We start from the raw sequence: 17,067 nt of genomic DNA on the forward strand, positions 1-17,067 counted from the left end.
CAATGAAATTACACCAGCGGGAAGAGACCCTCTGAGGATCTGGAGAATTCATCACCAAACAAAGGAAAGACAAACATTTTATACAGTTGTTTCATCCTGCTTTTAGCAAATACAGGTCAATCATATTATTAACTAATTACACATGCTTCCAATTAAGCTAATCATAAGATTAAACAAGTAGAGATGGATAGGATTGAGGTCAACCTCCAGTCTTCCATGGTGTCATGATGTTTCCCAAACTTTCTTATCTCCCTTCTTGGGGCTTCTCAAAATGGACAGTGTATTCAAGTACATTCCTTCCCAAACGTTTGCCAACTGCACCATGCTAATTGCCAATAAATTGGATATTTGCCTATAACTTAAGGACTTTTAAAATTCTGTTATACAATTTATATTCCTCATCAACCTCATTACAGGAAATACAATTTTTTTTTACTAATTATTATATAATTTGTAATATCAGTTCCAATAAATTATATGGTCTCACCTAATTTAGCTAACAAGTTGTGAACATTTTCTTTCTCATCTGATCATAGATCATAGAATCCCTACAGTGTGGAAACGGGCCCTTTGGCCAATCCAAAGATTGTTAGAAAATTACAACCAATGCATCCACTATCTCTGTGGCTACCTCTTTTAGGATCCCATAATGCAAGCCATCAGGATCAAGGTACTTATCTGTCTTTACCCCATTAGTTTATCTAATACTACTTCTCTAGTGACGGTGATGGTAGTTAATTCCTCCCCTGCCTTCATTAGTATTAAGGGGCTAAAGAACAAAGAAAAATAAAGAAAATTACAGTACAGGAACAGGCCCTTTGGCCCTCCAAGCCTGCACAGACATGCTGCCCGTCACAACTAAAACCCCTTTCCCTTCCGGGGATTGTATCCGTCCATTCATATATTTGTCAAGACGCCCTTTAAAAGTCACGACAGTATCTGCTTCCACTACCTCCCCACTGAGCAAGTTCCAAGCATCCACCACCCTCTAGGTAAAAGATTGCCTCTTACATCACCTTTAACCTTGCCCCTCGCACCTTAAACCCATCTCCCTGGTAACTGACTCTTCCACCCTGGAAGAAAGCTTCTGACTGTCCACTCTGTCCATGCCCTTCATAATCTTGTAGGCCTCTATCAGATCACCCCTCAACCTCCATTGTTCCAGTGAGAACAACCCACGTTTCTCCAACCTCTCCTCATAGCTAATGCACTCCATACCAGGCAAACATCCTGGTAAATCTTTTCTGTACCCTCTCCAAAGCCACCACATCCTTCTGGTTGTGTGGCGACCAGAATTGAACACAATATTCCAAATGCGGCCTAACTAAGGTTCGATAAAGCTGCAACATTACCTGCCGGTTTTTAAACTCAACCCAATGAAGGCAAGCATGCTGTATGCCTTGTTGACTACCTTCTCCACCTGCGTTGCCACTTTCAGTGACCTGTGTACCTGTAGACCCAGATCCCTCTGCCTATCAGTACTCTGAAGGGTTCTGCCATTTACTATATATTGTCCATCTGGATTAGACCTTCCAAAATGCATTACCTTACATTTTTCCATATTAAACACCATCTGCCGTCTCTCTGCCCAAGACACCAACCGATCTATATCCTGCTGTATCCTTTGACAGTCCTCATCACTATCCGCAATTCCACCAACCTTTGTGTCATCCGCAAACTTACTAATCAGACCAGTTACATTCTCCTCCAAATCATTTATATGCATTACAAATAGCAAAGGTCCCAACACGGATCCCTGAGGAACGCCACTAATCACAGCCCTCCATTCAGAAATGCACCCTTCCACTGCTACCCTCTGTCTTCTATGACCAAGCCAGTTTTTTAAATCCATCTTGCAAGCTCACCTCTGACCTCGTGCGACTTTACCTTCTGTATCAGCCTGCCATGAGGGACCTTGTCAAAGGCCTTATTGAAGTCCATGCAGACAACATCAACTGCCCTACCCACATCGATCATCTTCGTCACTTCCTCAAAAAACTCAACCAAGTTAGTGAGACACGACTGCCCCTTCACAAAACCATACTGCCTCTCGCTAATACGCCCATTGATTTCCAGGTGGGAGTAAATCCTGTCTCGAAGAATCCTCTCCAATCATTTCCCTACCACTGACGTAAGGCTCACTGGCCTGTAATTAGCTGAATTATCCCTGCCACCCTTCTTAAACAAAGGAACAGCATTGGCTATTCACCAATCCTCTGGGACCTCCCCTGTAGCCAGTGAGGATACAAAGATTTCCCTCAAGGCCCCAGCAATTTCATCCCCTGCATTTCTCAGTATACTGGGGTAAATCCCATCAGGCCCTGGGGACTTGTCTACCTTAATGTTTTTCAAGACCCCCAATACCTCCTCCCTTTTGATCTCAACATGACCCAAACTATCTACACACCCTTCCCCAGACTCATCATCCACCAAGTCCTTCTCTATGGTGAATACTGATGCAAAGTATTCACTTAATACCTCGCCCCATTTCCACTGGCTCCACACATAAGTTCCCTTCCCTGTCCTTGAGTGGGCCAACCCTCTGCTCTTTATATATGTATAAAAAGTCTTGGGATTTTCCTTAATCCTGTTGGCCAATGACTTTTCATGACTCCTTTTAGCCCTCCTGACTCCTTGCTTAAGTTTGTTTCGACTTTCCTTGTATCCCACTCTTGCTTCGTGTGTTCCCAGCCTCCTAGCCTTGAAAAATCCTGTCTCTTTCTTTTTGATTAGCTCACAGTATCTCTCGTTATCCAAGGTTCCCTAAACTTGCCATACTTATCTTTCATCCTTAAAGGAATGTCCTGGTCCTGAGTTCCTAGCAACTTACACTTGGAAGCCTCCCACATAACATATGTTGATTTGCCCTCAAACATCTGCCTCCAATCTACATTCTTCAGTTCCTGCCTAATATTGTTGTAATTAGCCTTCCCCCAATTTAGCTCCTTTATCTGAAACTACATCTATCTTTATCCATCAATAGTTTAAAGCTTACTGAATTGTGATCACTGTTCCCGAGCTGCTCACCTACGGAAATATCAACCACCTGGCCAGGCTCATTCCCCATTACTAGGTCCAGTACGGCCTCTTTCCTAGTTGGACTATCTACATACTGTTTCAAGAAGCCCTCCTGGATGCTCCTTACAAACTCTGCCCCATCCAAGCCCCAAGCACTAAGTGAGTCCCAGTCAATATATGGGAAGTTAAAATCACCCACGACAACAACCCTGTTACTCTTACATTTGCCAAAATCTGCCTGCATATCTGTTCTTCTATCTCCTGCTGGCTGTTGGGAGGCCTATAGTAAACCCCAAACATTGTGATTGCGCCCTTCCTGTTCCTGAGCTCTACCCATATTGCCTCGCTGTATTAGCCATCCAAGGTGTCCTCCCACAGTACAGCTGTGATATTGTCCTTAACAAGTAGTGCAACTCCCCCACCCCTTTTATATCCCCCTCTAACCCGCCTGAAACATCTGTATCCTGGAACGTTAAGCTGCCAATCCTGTCCCTCCCTTAACCAAGTCACTGTAATAGCAACAATATCACAGTTCCAAGTACTAATCCAAGCTCTAAGCTCATCTGCCTTACCTGTTACACTTCCTGCATTGAAACAGATGCACTTCAGTCCACCAGCTGTTCAAAGTATCACCATAAAGATGATGCAAAAATCTGTTTAACTTCTCTGCCCTGTATCATTTTCTAAGGGGCCTGTGGTCACTTTCACTTCTCTTTTCCTTTTTGTATATTTAAAGAAGTTCTTATTTTCAGATTTTTATATCCTTGCTCGTTTGTCATCTTAGTTTATTTTCTTTTTATTATCTTTTTTAATCCTTCTTTGATGGATTCTGAAGTTATCCCAGTCTTTGGGGTTATCACTGACTTTTGCCTCCTTATATGCTTTCTCTTTCAACATTATATTCATCCTAACTTCCTTAGTTAGCTATGGTTGGTTTATCCCTCCCCTAGAATCTTTCCTCTTTATTGGGATATATTTTTGCTGAGCGTCTTGATAACCTTCTTAAATGGCTGTCACTGTGGTGTAGGGATATTTTAAAGAAGAATCTTAGTCCTAAGTAAAAACCGAAAGAACTGCGGATGCTGTAAATCAGAAACAAAAACAAAGTTATTCTCTTCGAGTTCATAGTGACTAAGTAATGGTTTGTAATTGCCCCATTACAATGCTATCTGTTTTCCGGTGTCCTTTCACAAAGTTATCTGTTTATACCCTTTGTTATACGTCATTCCGTCCTTGGTGTTTATCCCATTCCTACTTCAATCCCCCCTGTTGATGGGATGGGGCTTCTCTCTACTATTTACAGCAATTTGTCTAAAGGATATTACTTTGTTAGTTGCACTGATAATTTCAGTTTCCCTACACATATATTATGTAATGGCAATTACTTAAGCCTTTGATTGTGCTTCTACATTTTACTGTTTAGTTGTGCTTTTGTTGGCTACCAGCAACCAGGTAATGGGTACTGCTGCGCAACTGTTAAGTACACCAATCAAGACTAATACAGATATTGCTAATTATGGATCAGAATTTCTTCAAAATGTTTTTGGCTCCATCATGATTTTCCATGGTGGTAGTCTTCGATTGGAACTGCAGAATTAAGCTCAGACAGCTGAAACCATAGCCACCAATGATGGTAATAAAGTCAGTACTTATGTACCAGATGACAGAGTTGATGGAAAATTAAAGCATGTATAATTGGAGATAGTGTACTGATATAGATAGAGAACTGGTTCGCAGACGGGAAGCAAAGAGTAGGAATAAGTGGTCATTTTCCAAGTAGCAGGCACTAACTTGTGGGATTTTGAAGCTTGTGAAGTCCACATTGATACCATTGGGCTGCAGGGTTCCCAAGTGAAATATGAGATGCTGTTCCTGAAGCTCCCCTCCCCCAACTGCATCCCAAAACCAGCCCAGCTTGTCCCTGCCTCCCTAACCTGTTCTTCCTCCCACCTCTCCACTCCTCCCACCTCAAGCTCCACCCCCATCTCCTACCTACTAGCCTCATCCCGCCCCCTTGACCTGTCCGTCCTCCCTGGACTGACTTATCCCCTCCCTAACTCCCCACCTACACTCACCTTTACTGGCTCCATCCTCGCCTATTTGACCTGTCTGTCTCCTCTCCACCTATCTTCTCTTTTATCCATCTTCTATCCGCCTCCCCCTCTCTCCCTATTTATTTCAGAAACCCCTTCCCCTAACCCATTTCTGAAGAAGGGTCTAGGCCCGACATATTAGCTTTCCTGCTACTCTGATGCTGCTTGGCCTGCTATATTCATCCAGCTCTACATCTTGTTATTCAAGATTCTCCAGCATCTGCAGTTCCTACTGTCTCTATAAATGTTCTTGTTTGCTTGTAGACAATTTTCTTAGATAAAATATGCCCTCTCTTGTTCCTACTCCAGTCAGAAGTCACACAACACCAGGATTATAGTCCAACAGGTTTATTCGAAATCACCTTCATGTGATGAAGGAGCAGCGCTCCAAAAGTTTGTGATTTCAAATAAACATATTGAACTATAACCTGGTGTAATGTGACTTCTGACTTTGTCCATCCTAGTCCAACACTGGCACCTCCACATCATTCCTACTCCAGGCTTAAGTTCAGATTGCATTTCACAATTTCAACTACAAATGTTTCTACTTGATTTCTTCCTACTTTAATGTTTAAGCTCACATTAATGAAATGGCACATTAAGCATATAGTTCTAAACTAATTGCATTTGATAAAAGTTATTGTTTTATATGTTTTATGTATTAACAAATAAAGTCTCAAGTCATTTTGAATTATTTTGTGTATATTTAATTTACAATTTTTTTTTACCTTCCCCTGACTGTTTTATGCTATGATAGACCAGTCAAAATGGAGATACAGCTCTGCATTTCTGAAGACAACAGATCATAATCTTCTTTAAGAAATTCTGAGCTCTTTCATTTCATAAAAAACAGTGGAGTGAAAATCTGTGTGTGATAGCCACTCCCCAGAAAATCTGACCAACTATTTGTAAAATATGCTTCCACTACTCCATAATCTATTAGACTTCCAGCTGCATTTCCTCGATTTCTAAAGTGCACGATCTTCTTTGTGCTTTCTTCAAGAATGTGTTTGCCAGCTCAAATCATTTTCTTAACAAAATTGTATCAGTCTGTCACCTCCTTTGTATCTCAATCCAAGACCAGATTGACCGACACGGATTCCTGATGTTCCTTCAGGAGTTTCGGTGATTAAGTCAATTATTACAATTACGACATTAGTTGATTCCACTTCATTATAGCACTTCAAGTTGACAGCATAAAATGCCTCTATTTCATACTCACTGTGGTCTTCTGTCAGAACATAAACATGTATGACAAACAGGTCAAATGCTTTCTTACTTATAATCATTCTTTCTGAGATTGGCCAATAATCTTGAACTGATGTCTTGTATTTTTTTGTTTACAAGGATTCCTACTCCAGTCGCTTGCGTTTCATCTTCCAAGAAGCAAAATACATAGTTCTTCTTGTCCATCTGACCAGATTCTAACCCTTTTACTTATGCAAGTCTTAGTATATCTATTCATTACCTATAGCAATCATTGAAGTTTTTCATCAAATAGAGAGTTTTGCTACGTTCCTATTCTTAACGAGCAACCTCTTTCATTCAATGTAACAGGCTCAGAAGCTGACCTTGTAAGACTAAGTCAAATTTGTCATAGATTTGTTGATTTCTTCATTGGGTAAGTAAATCCTCTTTACCTGTTACAATTTACAACAGAATTGCCAATTGTCATAATAAAATATGAGGCTGATACTACATGAGATTTCAGAATGTAAGGTGGGGCAAAAATGCCCATCAATTTATGGACTTACCCCGGACTAAAACCCTCTGAAGACAGAAATTGTGGAAATTACATTGGATTAAGTTCATTGACCTTTTGGACTCAAGAAACCATGGGCTGCAACTGAACTACAAAAAGGCTGCTTGGGACAGTCTGGGTAATATGCAAACCCAGGAGCAGATGTCTGCAATAGGGGTTAGCTCACAAAACTAAAGGAAGACCCCCCCATTCACGCCCCAGGTTAAACAATGGAAGCCAGACTGCAGGAAACAAACAACTTCAACAACTTCAGATCTTTTGGAGCCTACAGAGGTACAAAGCAATTCGACTTCCAACCTGTGGTCAGGCACAGAAATACTGAACATTCCACACCATTGCGATACTGTAAACCTGTTTCACCTTTAGATGATAAATCATTCACACTACTATTCAAACTTAATGAATACCCATCTATAGGAAATATTGGACATTCCAAGCCATCAAAACCATTCACCTCAATCGAAAAGCCATTCACACCTACTCCAGTGATCAGGAAGCTCATTCAGCCCCGAAAGGAGGAACAATGGCTCGGCAGCTGAAACCAGATTTGGCATGAGATAAGGAGGCCTGCAGTTGGGTATAACTGGAGACCCAAAGCCCAGCACTGTGCACTGTGATGCCAGCAATGCGCCCTGATTTCAACCAGGTGTGCACTCTGCAGTGGGCTCTATGCACTCCCAGTGTGAATGGTTCGCGAGAGGAGTTTGAGGGTCCAAACAAGGGCTAATCAAATTGCAGGCCCTGCACGCGAAGGAATCCTTGAGCCAAAGTTGTGAGGAAAGGAAAGGAGATCAGTCAGACTTACTGATTAAGAGAAAAGTTCCTGCAAACACCTCTGAATCAAGGACTCTGTGAACCCTCCACACCAAGAGCAACCCTTGCAACCACTGAGCACCATCAATCAACCACAAACCTCCACTTGATGTCTGAAGGTGACTGAGAACATCCAGAGACACAAAACACCAACTGGGGCAACACCAGCAACATCCACTACCATCCAAGACTGGCGACCACGAAGGGACACTGGCAGAGTGAATGTGGTGCTCTGGAGGATGTAACAGAGGTCAAGATCCTGATTGAAGAAAGGATTTCCCCCTTCTGTGTTCAAGAAAGTGAATATTTCAAAGAAGTGGGTACTGGGCTTACTGAGGGCAGAAAGTCCAGCAGAAACACAGTCCAGTGGACAGAGAGCAAGGAGCTTAAGCGCTTTGTAGAGAAGACAATCTGGCTTCTATACCTGCAGTGACAGGTCCAAGAATTGGACAGAAAGGTTGAGGAGTTAAAGGCAGTGCTGAGGGAGGCAGAGGAGGGCTGCACCTTAAGGGCCAGGACGGTTGAGATGTTGCATGAGAACATGTAGCGGGAGATGCAGGAAAGATGGCAGGTGGACGAATGATACCGAAATCAGAAAGACGACTTGCAGTGTCAGGTCATAGAGGCTAAAACCAATGAACAGGTGCTGAAGTAGGAAAACAGGCATCTGGGGGAACAAGTCAAGGTACAGGAGGAGAAGCTGAAAGATGTACAGGCAGCCTATAAGGTGGCCTATCGGGAAGGATTCAGTAGGGGAGAACACGGCCCCTGCCAAGTACAGATCTACCAACTTCACCAAGCTTTGTCCCACGCCAGAGGCATGGTGTGCCTGATCAGCCCAACAGCAGGTCAGACAGGCAGAAAGGGGCAAGGGGGCGAGATGGGTGCAGGTTGTAGGGCAGTCAGGGACACTTGGTCACCTGGGGCACTGGGGGGAGGCCTGCTATGGCAGCAGGAAGAGCGATTAGACTGCAGGGCAGGGGGGATCTCCGAATCACCACCTGCAGTACCTGGAGTGGATCTGGTCAGGCAGCAGATGGAGGCTCAATCAGTACTGAGGGCACTAGGAGCAGGCCAGGCCGGTAGGCCAGGTATAGGGGGGTGTGCGGCCAGTGCAGGAGTGGTTGGGATCAGGACCAATGTGCCCAGTACAACAGCACATTTGTGGCATGCAATGGTCAGGAGCAATTGGATTTGGGCAGCTGGTTGAAGTCCCCACATGGAACTCAGCAGCTTAGGGCCATGGTGGCCCATGTGGAGAAATTGACCCATAAGGGGGACTCATCTGTCCACTTCACAGAAGTGGAGCAGGTGGTGGAGATTAACAGGTGTGACAATGCAGAAATGGCCAAGTGTTGCTGTTCTCTTTGGACAGCAGGCTGTACAAGGGTCTCTCTCTGTGGGTAGCAAACAGGGAGGCAATACATTTGTAGCCGTCCAGGAAGAGATCCTGGAGGCAATGGGGTACAACAACGGGAGTCCATTCTCCTGGGTAGCAAACACTGTACAGGTGGCAGGAGAAAACCCGCAGGCCTTCGCTGACAGGCTGTGGCCTGTTTGTGCGAGCGCCTGCAGAGGGAACCTGGAACAGGACAACCTTAGAGGTGGTGACCAGGTTCGTTGGCTCCGCATCCTGGTGGCCAACAGCTTACTGAGGTTGCAGGCCAAGGCTGAACTTTGGTTTGACCCTAAGGATCCCCAAATTACAGAGGAATCCATAGTAAGACAGTTATCCCTCATTTTTCGGAATGGGCGGGGGGAGGAGAAAGTACCCAAGGAAAAGATCGAAGAGATCAAGCCCTTCCAGGGCAATAAAGAGTGGCACCAGGAGGGAGGTAGCCCTCCTGACAGGAAGGGCATATGTTTTGGGTGCAGAAAGACCAGGCATTGGAGAAACAATTGCCCCAATCTCCAGAAAAAGGGTGAGTGAAGGGATTCCCCTGTGGCCACCCAAGAATCAGGTCCCGCCTCACAGAGCTCCCTAAGTGCCATGGAGGTGTTCATGAAAGCACTCAGAGCTGTCCCAGGGGAAACAGGGAAAGTGGAAGTAGCAACAGGTGCAAGAGCCCCCAACGTCCTACCTGACAACAACTCAGCTATGACTAGAGCCCACTCAACTTGTGTACCTATGCTCCTTAGAATATAACCCCTGGAAAAGAACATGTGTAAAATTAGTGTAGAGGGTGAAGAGGGTATCTCCCTTTTGGAAACAGGAGCGTCCAGCATGCCAATATATTCAGAGAACCATACCCATTTGCCCCTGTCTAACTGAGTCCCATTTAGCCTCATGGGGTTTTCAGGCAATAAGCGGGTTGGATCATTCTCCATCCTGCCAACCTTCCACCTGGGGGAAATTCCATACTAAGTGGATGTGTGTCGTAATGAGGTGGGAGCAGGAGTGGATGGGGATCCTGGGGACAGATTTTGTCATAGCCCACAAGATCCTAGTGGACCTCAGAAACCATTGCCTGTGGGGAAAACCTTAGGGCTTTCGCCATGCATAAGCATGACTGTGGGACGGTGAAGGGAGTGGAAGTCAGAACAGAGGGGGATCCCATGACCCGACCATAGAAACAATGTAACTTTCCCTGAGAGGCAGAGGCTGACTTGGAAATGGCCCTGGGGCACTGGTCAAACAGGGGGTGTTAAGGCTCATAGCCACCCACGTGAACTCTTCGCTTTGGCTGGTCAAAAAGCCGGACAATTCCTGGAGAGCCAAGATGGACTACATGGTGCTGAACAAAAACATCCCCTCAAATACGCCCACAGATGCAGCTGTAGCCGACCTGGTCTGTAGCATCCCAGCCTCAGCCACTGTTTTCATCGTTCTGGACATCTCTAATGGGTTCTTATCTATTCCTGTAAAGTGGCCAGCTTTAAAGACCCCAGCAGCAAGTGCAGTATGTGGATGACCTGCTGTTCTTTACCAACACCCAGGAAAAGCATGGTCCACTGCTAGCTGAGCTGCTGGAGCCACTGAAAGAGGAAGGGTGGAAGGTAAACCAGAAGAAGGCCCAGATCGGACAGAGGGAGTTAAGTTCCTGGGGCTGACGGTGCGGGCAGGGGAGAGGGCCATAGACGAGGCCAGCAGAAAGGCAATTCAGGAACTGCCCGTCCCCAACTACAGTACAGGGGTAAGATCCTTCCTGGGGCACACCAGGTACTGCCGGGACTTCGTAGAGGACTACGCAGCTAACAGCGGCCCCCCTGCTCCGGCTTGTCCACTAGGGGGTGGGCTGGGAGTGGGATGGAAACTGTGAGTTGGCATTTAGGAAGCTTAAGGAGAACCTACAGACCGCACCAGCACTAGGGCCATAGATCAGGGAGCAGAGTTTTTCCTGGAGGTTATCGCAAATACGGACAGCCTGAGTAATGTGTTGCTTCAGGAGCGGCACAGTCAGTTCAGGCCAGTGGCTTACTCCTCCAGGATGCTAACAGAGGTAGAAAAGGGGTATTCTAACTGTGAGAGACAATGTGCTAGCAATTTACTGGGCAGTGTAAAGCTCAAGGATTTTCACTGGTGCATTCTCGATAACCCTCCTCACCCACCATGCGCCCACCCAGATGCTGCTTGATGGGAGGATCAAGGACGGGATAGTGAGCAGCGCACGCATTGCCCGCTGTACCCTGCTCCTGTCTCAAATGGATTTATGGGTGAAGGGTCTGTGCAAACCCAAGCTCGCAGCTAACATAATGTTTGCCAGAGCGCCTCACAAGTGTTCAGTTAACGGGGTATGGGACATTGACCTCTTTCCCGGTGGGGATTCATCCCCCAGGCTCCGAAACCTACGTGGATGGATCCAGCATGAGGACAGCCGAGGAAAGGCTCACTGGGTGCGGGATCTATGATCCAAAGGCTGGGATTGACCTGGCAATCAAGCTCTGAGTACCCAGCAAGCAGAACTGGCAGCGGTGGCTTACATGGTTACCCACCCAATGGAATTCCCTACCCCCATACTGTCTGCTCAGACAGTATGTTCATGTGCAACTCATGCACAGAATACTTAGCCATCTGGTCCAGCCATGGGTACACATCGGCAGATGGCAGGCCCCTGGTAACAAAACCCCTGCTGGAGAAAATCGTGACAGAGCTGGGGATGGGGATGGATGTATGCATCCATAAGGTTAAGGCCCACTCTAAGTCTGAACCCGGGCTGAGGGCAACTGCCAGGCCTATAGACTAGCCAAGGAGGGCACTTGAACGGGGATATTCTGGGATCCACACAGGTCGGGCCCAATAGCTGTGGCTACAGGTGGTAGCAGGTAAGAGGTGGCGCCAGGGTAGTCTTAGCTCCGGAACCCACTCTCAAGGAAGTCCTAAACATACTGGCCAGAGGTGAGAAGGTGGAGGGCCTATAAGGGTTCCAGAGATTGGCATCAGAGAGGGGATGGTCTTTAAAGGGTACAAGTGGGTGGTCCTGCAACAGTACCGGAGGGAGTTCCTCCAGTTGGCCCACAAGGATCCTGAAGTGGGACACTCCGGGCCAGAAACCATCTGACAGAGGGCGAAGCAGGCAGGGTAGTGGCCACGGTTGAGGGAGGATGTCTGCGATTTCTGCACAGCCTGCCTGGTGTGCGCAGAAAACAACCCCAGCCCTCAGAGAAGTAAGGTAGTGCTGGGGCATGTTAGACATGTAGAGGGGCCATGGAAGTCCATCCAGATAGATTATATAGGTCCACTACCCACCACGGCAGGGGGATACAAATATTGCCTAGTCCTTGTGGACGTATTCTCTAAATGGGTGGAAGCCTTCTCCCACCGAACCACTACCGCAAGGGGACTGTGAGGATCCTGGTGAGGGAGGTGCTTTCTCAGTGGGGACTACCACAATATATGGAATCTGACCAGGGCAGCCATTTTATGGGGCAGGTAATGCAGGCTACCCTCAAGGTACTAGGGGTAGAGGGGAAATGTTATGTTGTCCACAACCCACAGTCAGCAGGGATCATTGAAAGGATGATTAGGACCCTCAAGGAAAAATCAAGGAAGTGAGAGACTCACCCATGAAATGGGTAGAGGTCTTACTTCTCATCTTAATGGGTGTTCGGGCCAGCCAATCTAAGAGTACAGGGTATTCCCCCCACAAACTCATGACAGGAAGGGTCAAGCACACCCGTACCCATTAGCCCCAAGGCTCACAGAGGGTCAGCTTAGGGAGGTGAACTGGGACTGTTTTGTGAAGAACTTATATGACCACCTGAGACACATTCACTGGGAGGCCGCTTCAAACATGTCTAAGCAGCACTGGAGTACCCTCCTCTGCCATTCCCAATTTTCACATATGTGCTTGGGGTGGCATTCTCACACCACCCTAGCTGAAGCTGATGGGCCTATTCACTTAGCTTTTCACAACTGCCAATTCAAGATCTAGGGGATCTCTGCTGGTGTGCCCAAACTAACTAAAGTCATAAATGCGAACTGGAGGTTTGAAGGACACTAGCTTCCCCCGACACACCCTTCCAATAAGTGTATGCATCTTAGAAGGGGCTGAAGCGTACTGGACCTCACAAATGTAAATCTTCCATTTACTAGACTACTGCTCCAAAAATCTTCAAACTTATTGCTGACAATCTTTACCATGATTTAAAATTGATATTAGTAACCATAATAGCTTGTCATTGTTTGAATCTGTTTTACAAGGAAGGGGATGGCCTATTATCGCTGGCCTGTTAATCCAGAGACCCAGATAAGGTTCTGGGGAACCTGGGTTCGAATCCTGCCACAGCAGATGGTGGAATTTGAATTCAATAAATATCTGGAATTAAGAATCTAATGATGACCATGAATCCATTGTCGATTGTTGGAAAAACCCATCTGGTTCACTAATGTCCTTTAGGGAAGGAAACTGCCTTCCTTACTTGGTCTGGCCTACATGTGACTCCAGACCCACTGCAATGTGGTTGACTCTTAACTGGCCTCTGGGCAATTAGGGATGGGCAATAAATGCTGCCTAGCCAGTGATGCCCTCATCCCATGAATGAATAAAGAAAAATCATCCCCTTTTGAGTATGGGCTCTACATTAATATCCCACTTCAATTTCTATGAATTCCTTCAAAATGACTGGATCAATCTCCTTCCTAGTTTCTCAAAACACTGGACAAATAGCATCCAAGCCTGGGGGTTACTTATTTTAATTCCCTTAAGCTTGTCAAGAGGTTTCCATTCCATTTATATTGGCCAGATTTATGTCTTTGATAAATGCCTTCCCTTGTGTATATTTGAGAAAATAGTCAAAAAAGACATTTACTCTTTTGCACTCGCTCTCAGTTTTAAATCCATTTGCAGCTTTTAATTTTCCAGATTTCTTCATATCAGTTCATTTGCTATTGTGGAACTGAAAGAAAGATTGGTGGCAGGGTACGCTTCACCAAGTAGAAGGGTGAAAGGTGGGTACCCTTCCTCTTTCCCATCTACATCCCAGTTAGTCTGTGATGAGAAAACCCTGAACCTTAGAGGGGGCAATTCCTGCTCAATTGAAGGCCATATTTTTCTGCAACTGGGATTAACCCAGCAGCGGGTGAGAAGCTTGCCATGTAAGAATACAGCAAATAAACTCATGTGGGGTTGTTTACAGACTGTCAGGGCACCCCTTGCTCAATGGCACTCAGTGTTTGATTGTGAGACATGGCATCAGGAAGTGGAGTAGCCTACTGAAAGCCACATTTTGCCCTTGCTGCTGACTTGACTCAGCACCCCACCCGCTCGACAACCACTCTACAAACCCCACCTGCCATCACTCATTGGTGGTTTAGGATCCAACTATAATTCAAGGGCTCAGGTGAGTGGACCAACATAACCTCTGCCTTTCTTTTGGTGCTGCAGTTCAGTACAGCTACTGATGTCTGATTGGCTTGCAGCTTCGGCAGATGGACTTCTGACCCGAGGCCTCTTGATCCTAGGGAAGACCCCTGCTATGCAGTAACGTGCCAGACTTAAGTAAAAGAGGCTACACAGGGCTCTCACCAATTCTCCAGCCAGCCATTGAGACTCCCACTACCTCCATTAAATACTATCTTATGCCACATTAGTATTTATGATCGCCTTTTTTTAACTGGTTTCCATAGCAACATTAATTCAACGCGAAAAAGTAGAGGACTTTGCACATCACACATACAAAATTATGAAAGATTTTCACCAGATGCTGCAATTAATATAGATTTGAATCAGCTTTCAGAGGATCAGTTAAAATTTTGATTTTAACTAATATTCTGGAATGATATACTGGTGGCGTCACGCGGTCAGTTTAAATCCAGAAATGCTTGTTTGAAGCTTATGTCAAAATTGTTTTGATCTCAAAATCCAATATTTACCCTGAAGGTTTGAAAAGAAGTCAATTGTTGAAATTGGACATTCAAGGTCTGCTCACAAAATAAACTGGAGATGGCAATATTTTCTCATTTAATTCGGATGGCACTAAAGTCAATGAAAACCACCTAGCTGATTTTCTGAAGAAGGGTCCATACCCAGAACATCAGCTTTCTTGTTCCTCTGATGCTGCCTGGTTTGCTGCGTTCATCCAGCTCTACATCTTGTTATCTCAGACTCCAGCATCAGCAGTTCCTACTATCTCTAACTGATTATCCAAATTCTGTTTAGAGAACAATTTAGTAAGTTTTTCATTTTTGGCTAACATACAGTTGTTTTTTGCTTAATTTCATAATTAGCAGTTTGAGATGTTTGCATATTTTATCACTTTTAACAAAAATCTACTTTTCAGTAAAATTAGCACAAGGTTTGTCTTCTATATGTCTAATTTAATTCTAAAATACAATAAAAATAGTTGAAAAACCATTTATAATGACTATTCTGTTCGGAAATCATTCTAACATTAATATTGTTGTTTAAAGAGGCAGCTGCTTCTTGTAACTAAATAAATCATCAATGGTGAGAAGATAGTGCCATTGTTTTGTTTCAAGGCTACTTTGTAAAGAATCCACGATGGCTCTAACAAAGCACATGTTAAAGCCCAGAACATGTGAAAAGGAGCAAATGGAAATGGAATTGGAGGAACTGTGTGGAAACATCAGTACCAGAGCTGAGTTCAGTGATTCCAGACTCATGGAGCTCACCTATAGTTTGACAGCTCAGTATTAGTATACATGCAGTCAGTTGAAAGAAGTCAAGTAATCTGCAGTGTGCATCAATGAGAAAGTCAAGAATCATATCTGTGCAGTAGCGGTAACAGGCCTAACTGACCAACAGACCATCGAGAAATGCCTGACCAGCCCAGGAGATTTTTTTTAGTAGAACCCTGCATGTCAGAGACTCTGTGCCCAAGCACAGATTAAATAACAAATACAGTAAGAAGAGCTTTAAAGGCCTTGACCACCATCCTACAGTTGACTGCCTGATTTGGATTTACCATGTTACATTATCAGATTGAAATGCCCATCGAATGGTCTCATTGATCTTCTCTCAGTCAGGGCACTAGTCAAATGAGGTGCTGTCTAAAAGCAAGAGAATGGCAGAAGCTGACAAGCAGATTTCTTTTAGGGTGAGGAGCCCATTTATATTTCCTTAGTGACCCAAGTTAAATAGTTAGTATTAGAATTGAAACTATTAAGAGAATGGCTATTGCATGCAAACTATTTGCAAACATTGACATTCCACTTGCCATTGCCTGAAAGTTTTTTACACAGGAATAGTCCAATGAACAGTTCAACTGCTCAAATGTTTTTGTCTTCCTAGCAGCTTAGCAGTATCTTCCACATTTCAAAAACCCTTTTGTGTTATGACAATGATGTGATGAGATGTTACTGTGTTCATTGATACCATTATATTGTAATTTATTTACAAAACAACATGCTTGAAGGCCTTTCGAAATGGCATATATATTTACAAATGCAACTACACAGCATGATTCTAACGACATAGAACCAGGTTCAAGATTTTCACATACAGTTGTAGGTACACGGTAGCACTAAAGAAACGTTTGAAAAAAATCAGAATTTAATACTTTATGTTTTTAGATGTTTTGTTTTAGCTCTATGAGGATGATTTTTAAGAGCCAGAAAGTCATTTAGAACAGTGAATTTCCTTCATGATATCCAAGAAAGAATGATTTCATTAAGTGCTGAGCAGGATACCTGTGCTTTTAATTCCGTGCTTACAAAGTAGAACTTTTAAGACAAACACATAAACAGGAGCCAATAGTTTTTTTAAAATTCTATTCAGAATCACATTTCACCACAGGAGAATGGTGCCACTTTAGCAGAAAGGCTTTGGTTTGTGAAATCTCTAAGCTGTGAGAACTTCTGTTTTATAGCTGGTAGAATTGAAAAAGTGGCTTAGATCATCAAAACTGGAAACAAGTCTCTAGGCTATCAAAACGGAAAATAATCAGATAGTAAGGATTTAAAGAGTTAAGATAGGAATGACA

The 17,067-nt window shown here is 44.5% G+C and overlaps 1 protein-coding gene across 1 annotated transcript in view; it reads right to left on the bottom strand.

The window, feature by feature from the left end:
• Nucleotides 1–17,067, bottom strand: part of LOC109929848 (proton-coupled amino acid transporter 4) — a 224,773-nt gene that overhangs the window by 136 nt on the left and 207,570 nt on the right. The gene's annotated exons all lie outside the window — the stretch shown is intronic.

The sequence above is a fragment of the Rhincodon typus genome, chromosome 6, assembly GCF_021869965.1.
Source record: "Rhincodon typus isolate 14 chromosome 6, sRhiTyp1.1, whole genome shotgun sequence".
Classification (NCBI taxonomy): Eukaryota; Metazoa; Chordata; class Chondrichthyes; order Orectolobiformes; family Rhincodontidae; genus Rhincodon; species Rhincodon typus.